This window comes from Neovison vison, chromosome 11, assembly GCF_020171115.1.
Source record: "Neovison vison isolate M4711 chromosome 11, ASM_NN_V1, whole genome shotgun sequence".
Taxonomy (NCBI): domain Eukaryota; kingdom Metazoa; phylum Chordata; class Mammalia; order Carnivora; family Mustelidae; genus Neogale; species Neogale vison.
Window position 1 is genome coordinate 189634776 of NC_058101.1, and position 6578 is coordinate 189641353.

The following is a 6578-nucleotide window of genomic DNA, read 5'->3' on the forward strand; positions in this document are numbered from 1 at the left end:
TTAAAAAAGTATGCCCTTCTCGACACATAGTTGGCCATTGAATTTTGATTATTTAAGTTTAGAACACAAAGGTGAAATTTGCAGTTAAGAGAAATCTGAAGATTTATATAAAGAAAAATTTGAAACTCATTTTATTGCAAAAATGTTTTAAATTATAATCAATCCTACCTACTGAATATGTGAAAATGTGTGCCAGTCTAAAGGAAAAAAAAATATTATTTTAAAAGGACAGGTAAAAATAGTGCCTTAATATTTTAAAAAATTTGACACTCAAATTATAGCCTATGCACCAAAAATGTGACTACTTATAGGAAGTTTTTTTTTTTGAGATTTTATTTATTTATTTGACAGAGGGAAAGAGATCACAAGTAGGCAGAGCAGCAGACAGAGAGAGAGGAGGGGAAGCAGGCTCCCCGCTGTGCAGAGAGCCCGATGTGGGACTCTATCCCAGGACCCCGAGATCATGACCTGAGCTGAAGGCAGAGGCTTAACCCACTGAGCCACCCAGGCACCCCTATAGGAAGTTTTTGATGATATTATAATTATTGCTCTGTGATACCAAGAATTTAGTGGAACAGTATTTTTTAAGGAAACCATAAAAAATTCAAAGATTTTTATACAAAACTCTGAAGCTGGCTTTGCAAAATTGTAGAATTGTTCTATTCCATGATTATTATTAAACATATCAAGTCACCACTAATCTCACCTCTTCCTCACAATCACTTGCTTCTAGAATTAAAATGTATTTTATCATTCTGCTCAAGTTTGCTTTCCCAGCACAGACACCCATTCTGCTATTTTTGACTCAACCCTCTGATGCTTACTCACGTACAAGCAGTGACGACTACATCATGACTCGCTGACAGCAATCACTGAATGTTTTTTTGTCTTAAGGAATTATAAATATGAAAATAATGTGCATCATATATTATATGTAGTATAGACCCACAATTTAAACTCCAATCTGTATTATTCCAAAACCTATTATATTTTTTCTCCACCATATTAACTCTTTAAAAATGGCAGTCTACGTAATAAAGACTGTCAGATTATAGTGTAGGGCTCCTTTAGACATGCTTAGCTATTTTTGTCCCTTGTGACAATAAAAACTACTTGGAAATGTGTTATTTCTTGTATCTTACAGTCTCAGGGACATGTTCTTTCTCAAGGCAAACTTAGTTATTTTTGTAGCTTATATTTAGTAGAGACTATAAAGGTGTTCTTCACCTCAGTGCTGTATTATCTCCAAAAGTACCTTTGATTGCAGATTTCTGTCAAGATACAGGATTTAATAAAAAAAAAAAACAGAACTGCTATTTGTAAGAAAATCAGCTCAGGGGATGCCTGGGTGGCTCAGTTGGTTAGGCGGCTGCCTTTGGCTCAGGTCATGATCCCAGCATCCTGGGATCGAGTCCCACATCGGGCTCCTTGCTTGGCAGGGAGCCTGCTTCTCCCTCTGCTTCTAGCCTGCCACTCTGTCTGCCTGTTCTTGCGCTCTGTCTCTCTCTCTAACAAACAAATAAAATCTTAAAAAAAAAAAAAATCAGCTCAGAACATTGAAGCTATTTGTTTTTAAAACCTTTCCTAAATTTGAGTTTCCAATTTAAAAGAAGTCCCACTCTTGTTACTGTGTATTTTGTTCATAGATTATAAATGATGGATTGCTACTATAAAAAAGTTCTAGACTTAATATAATAAATTAATAATTGCAATAAATTAATACTTGCAATACTTTAATATTTATGTGGTTATCTGCTATAAAAAGTAAGTTGAAGTACCTATATTGTCTTAAAATAAAGTTTAGATAATGGAAGAAAAGTATGGCCTTTTCAAAATGACATATTTCTTTTAAACAGGAAAAAGAATATGAATGAAAATTTAAAAAGAATTATGGTGGGAGAAATATCAATGTAACTATAGCAATAATTTAAGTCTCAAAGTCTTTCTGATTCAATAAGTGAGTAGATCAGCCTTCATTTTTAATGAATATTCTAGAGTGAAATTCAGGAACATTGGACGAGACTGCATATATTTCAGATGATAAATATTTTAAAATGTGTCACAGGGCTTCAGGTGGTTATAACTGTTACTGAATTAAGTCTATAGTACTATTTTTTAAAGGATAAAGTGTGTTATTGTGGCAACTGAAATTGACCCTGGTTAACTTAAGTGGAAATATAGTCCACATTCAGTAGTGGAGGGGAAAGAATGGCAATGGAAAATGGGAAATAAGATAAGGAGCCACACCCCAGTCATATGCTGATAAGGAATATACAAGCTGGTTTTTATGACTCTATAGAGCCAAGTTACATGTTGCTCTGACAGAACCCATGGGTGGCCCACGGCTCATCAAATAGTTCATCACTGAAAAGCTAGACTCCAGTGCCTGATTCACTTTACAGGACCACGTTGGATTATCTGGTTTATTTGATGTAGGTGTGCTTCTTAGTTGGAATACAGTAAAGTCTTGTTGCTATTCTCAATTTAATGTGTTCCCATAATGTGCGAGCCCAGTCCCCAAAAAAGAGAAATAGGCAGATACATGGACAGATAGCCCCTTTACTCTGATATCATGTTCCTATGATCACATTTATCTGAAAAGATTTCCCTACCTCATATAAAAATTTTCTCTTTCCAAACTTTATTATTTCATTAAGCCTTAATGGAAAATAGAGATACACTAAACAGTGAAAAAAATCCATGAGCTGAGTCATCCAAACTCCATTATGATAGAATTTGAAAGTGTTTTTTTAAATGCAATAACTTGGTTTATAGCATTATATAAACCTATTTTTGTGAATGAATGAATCTGAGTTTATAGTTTCCTTTATCTTGGCCTACCAGATTCCTTTTCCCTGTGCCTATGGTTGCCCTGGATTTTGTAGCCATGCACAAAGAAAACACATTACAAAAGTTTATATTTCCTTGTATGGAGATATGATTAAATGCTACAGAATTCACATTACCCATGTCCCCTGGCAGAGCGTTGAGCTAGGTATAGTTCTATTCCCAATGAGGTCCTAAGCTCTTGAAAGTCCTGCCTTTAGAGAGGTATAAGAATAGGAATTAATGTCTACTTCTGAGCAAGGTGGTAGAAAGCAAAGAACATGTAAAAGTCTATCAGTATCTGATAGCCATTTGTATGTCTTGATTGGAGAAGTGTCTGTTCATATCTTCTGCCCATTTTTGGATATGTTTGCCTGTTCCGTGTGTGTTGAGTTTGAGGAGTTCATTATAGATCCTGGATATCAACTTTTTGTCTGTACTGTCATTTGCAAATATCTTCTCCCATTCCGTGGGTTGCCTCTTTGTTTTTTTTGACTGCTTCCTTTGCTGTGCAGAAGCTTTTGATTTTGATGAAGTCCCAAAAGTTTATTTTCGCTTTTGTTTCCTTTGCCTTTGGAGACATATCTTGAAAGAAGTTGCTGTGGCTCCAATCAAGACATACAAATGGCTATCAGACACATGAAAAAATGTTCATCATCACTAGCCCTCAGGGAGATTCAAATTAAAACCACATTGAGATACCACCTTACACCAGTTAGAATGGCCAAAATTAACAAAACAGGAAACAACATGTGTTGGAGAGGATGTGGAGAAAGGGGAACCCTCTTACACTGTTGGTGGGAATGCAAGTTGGTGCAGCCTCTTTGGAGAACAGTGTGGAGATTCCTCAAGAAATTAAAAATAGAGCTTCCCTATGACCCTGCAATTGCACTCCTGGGTATTTACCCCAAAGACACAGATGTCGTGAAAAGAAGGGCCATCTGTACCCCAATGTTTATAGCAGCAATGGCCACGGTCGCCAAACTATGGAAAGAACCAAGATGCCCTTCAGCGGACGAATGGATAAGGAAAATGTGGTCCATATACACTATGGAGTATTATGCCTCCATCAGAAAGGATGAATACCCAACTTTTGTAGCAACATGGATGGGACTGGAAGAGATTATGCTGAGTGAAATAAGTCAAGAAGAGAGAGTCAATTATCATATGGTTTCACTTATTTGTGGAGCATAACAGATATCATGGAGGACAAGGGGTGTTAGAGAGGAGAAGGGAGTTGGGGTAAATTGGAAGGGGAGGTGAATCATGAGAGACTATGGACTCTGAAAAACAATCAGAGGGGTTTGAAGTGGGGGGGGGTGGGAGGTTGGGGTACCAGGTGGTGGGTATTATAGAGGGCATGGATTGCATGGAGCACTGGGTGTGGTGAAAAAATAATGAATACTGTTTTTCTGAAAATAATTAATTAAAAAAAGATTTACCAGAAAAAAAAAAAGTCTATCAGTATACTTCATGGTTCTAAGAATAGAGCAATAGTCCTATGTTATGCATTAGTATGGATCAAGAATTCCTAATACCAAAACATTTTTCTCTGTATCATTATCTAGTTGCAATCTCGGTTTTTCACTCCATTGGAAACATTATTGTGTTTCTTGGTGGAAATTGTTCTCTTGAATACTAAAATATCTAAATAATATGATTCAGCATCATGGGGACTGGAAGCTTATATTTTGCTACTGGATCATTAACTGTTCTTTCATTGAGTTCTAGACTATGGGAGAAACAGTATCTGGTATTTGGGTAGAAGCAGCAAATTCAAATTGGTATAGGTTTCTTTCAAGATCCCTCACCCAATCGTGAGGGGGGAGAAATCCCCCTCACGATTTGGGATCTCTTCTGATTTGGTTAAAGCATATTTTCCTGGGATTGTTGCCACCCTTTTAGTATTTTACTTGCTCCTTCATATACTCTTAGCTGGACAAAATGACAAGGCGGAAAAATTCACAACAAAAAAAAGAACAAGAGGCAGTGCCGAAGGCTAGGGACCTAATCAATACAGACATTGGTAATATGTCAGATCTAGAGTTCAAAATGACAATTCTCAAGGTTATAGCCGGGCTTGAAAAAGGCATGGAAGATATTAGAGAAACCCTCTCCAGAGATATAAAAGCCCTTTCTGGAGAAATAAAAGAACTAAAATCTAACCAAGTTGAAATCAAAAAAGCTATTAATGAAGTTCAATCAAAAATGGAGGCTCTCACTGCTAGGATAAATGAGGCAGAAGAAAGAATTAGCGATATAGAAGACCAAATGACAGAGAATAAAGAAGCTGAGCCAAAGAGGGACAAACAGCTACTGGACCATGAGGGGAGAATTCGAGAGATAAGTGACACCATAAGACGAAACAACATTAGAATAATTGGGATTCCAGAAGAAGAAGAAAGAGAGAGGGGAGCAGAAGGTATACTGGAGAGAATTATTGGGGAGAATTTCCCCAATATGGCAAAGGGAACGAGCATCAAAATTCAGGAGGTTCAGAGAACGCCCCTCAAAATCAATAAGAATAGGCCCACACCCCGTCACCTAATAGTAAAATTTACAAGCCTTAGTGACAAAGAGAATATCCTGAAAGCAGCCCGGGAAAAGAAGTCTGTAACATACAATGGTAAAAGTATTAGATTGGCAGCTGACTTATCCACAGAGACCTGGCAGGCCAGAAAGAGCTGGCATGATATTTTCAGAGCACTAAACGAGAAAAACATGCAGCCAAGAATACTATACTCAGCTAGGCTATCATTGAAAATAGAAGGAGAGATTAAAAGCTTCCAGGACAAACAAAAACTGAAAGAATTTGCAAACACCAAACCAGCTCTACAGGAAATACTGAAAGGGGTCCTCTAAGCAAAGAGAGAGCCTACAAGTGGTAGATCAGAAAGGTTTCTTTCAAAATTGAAAGAATTTACTAGGGCACCTGGGTGGCTCAGTGGGTTAAGCTACTGCCTTTGGCTCAGGTCATGATCTCAGGGTCCTGGGATTGAGTCCTGCATCGGGCTCTCTGCTTAGCAGGGAGCCTGCTTCCCTCTCCTCTCTCTCTCTGCCTACTTGTGATTTCTGTCAAATAAATAAATAAAATATTTAAAAAAAAAGAATTTACTAAACACAGTACTTCTTAAGAGTACAAGGTGCAGCAGTTTTCCTCTCACTTTGAAGTGGATATCCTGAGGATATTCTCAGCTGAAACTTGACTGATAAGGCAGATTCTTCTCTTTTTGGAAAATGTATATATATATATGTGTGTGTGTGAGTGTGTGTGTGTGTGTGTGTACACACACATTGTATATATACATTGTACATATGTACCACATTTAATGCATTCATTAATGGGCACTTCACTAGTTTCTGACTTGGTGGTTTTCATTGATGCTGCAATGAAAATAGGTGCAGATATTTCTGTGAGGTAGTTATTTCATTTTTTTTGGATGTATATCTAGAAGTGGGACTTCTGGATCATATGGCATTGCTATTTTGAATTTATTGAGTAAACTCCATGCTGTTTTCCATGGTGGTTACAGCAATTTACATCCCCACCAACTGTACATAAGGGATTCCTTTTCTCCACATTCAAGCCAACATTTATTATCTCTTGTCTTTTTGATTATGGCCTTTCTAAGAGGTGTGAAGTGATGTCCCTTTTCATCTGTATTGTTTTTTAAGATTTTATTTATTTATTTATTTATTTTTATTTATAGAGCACAAGAGCAGGGGGAGGGGCAGAGAGAGAGGGAGAGAGA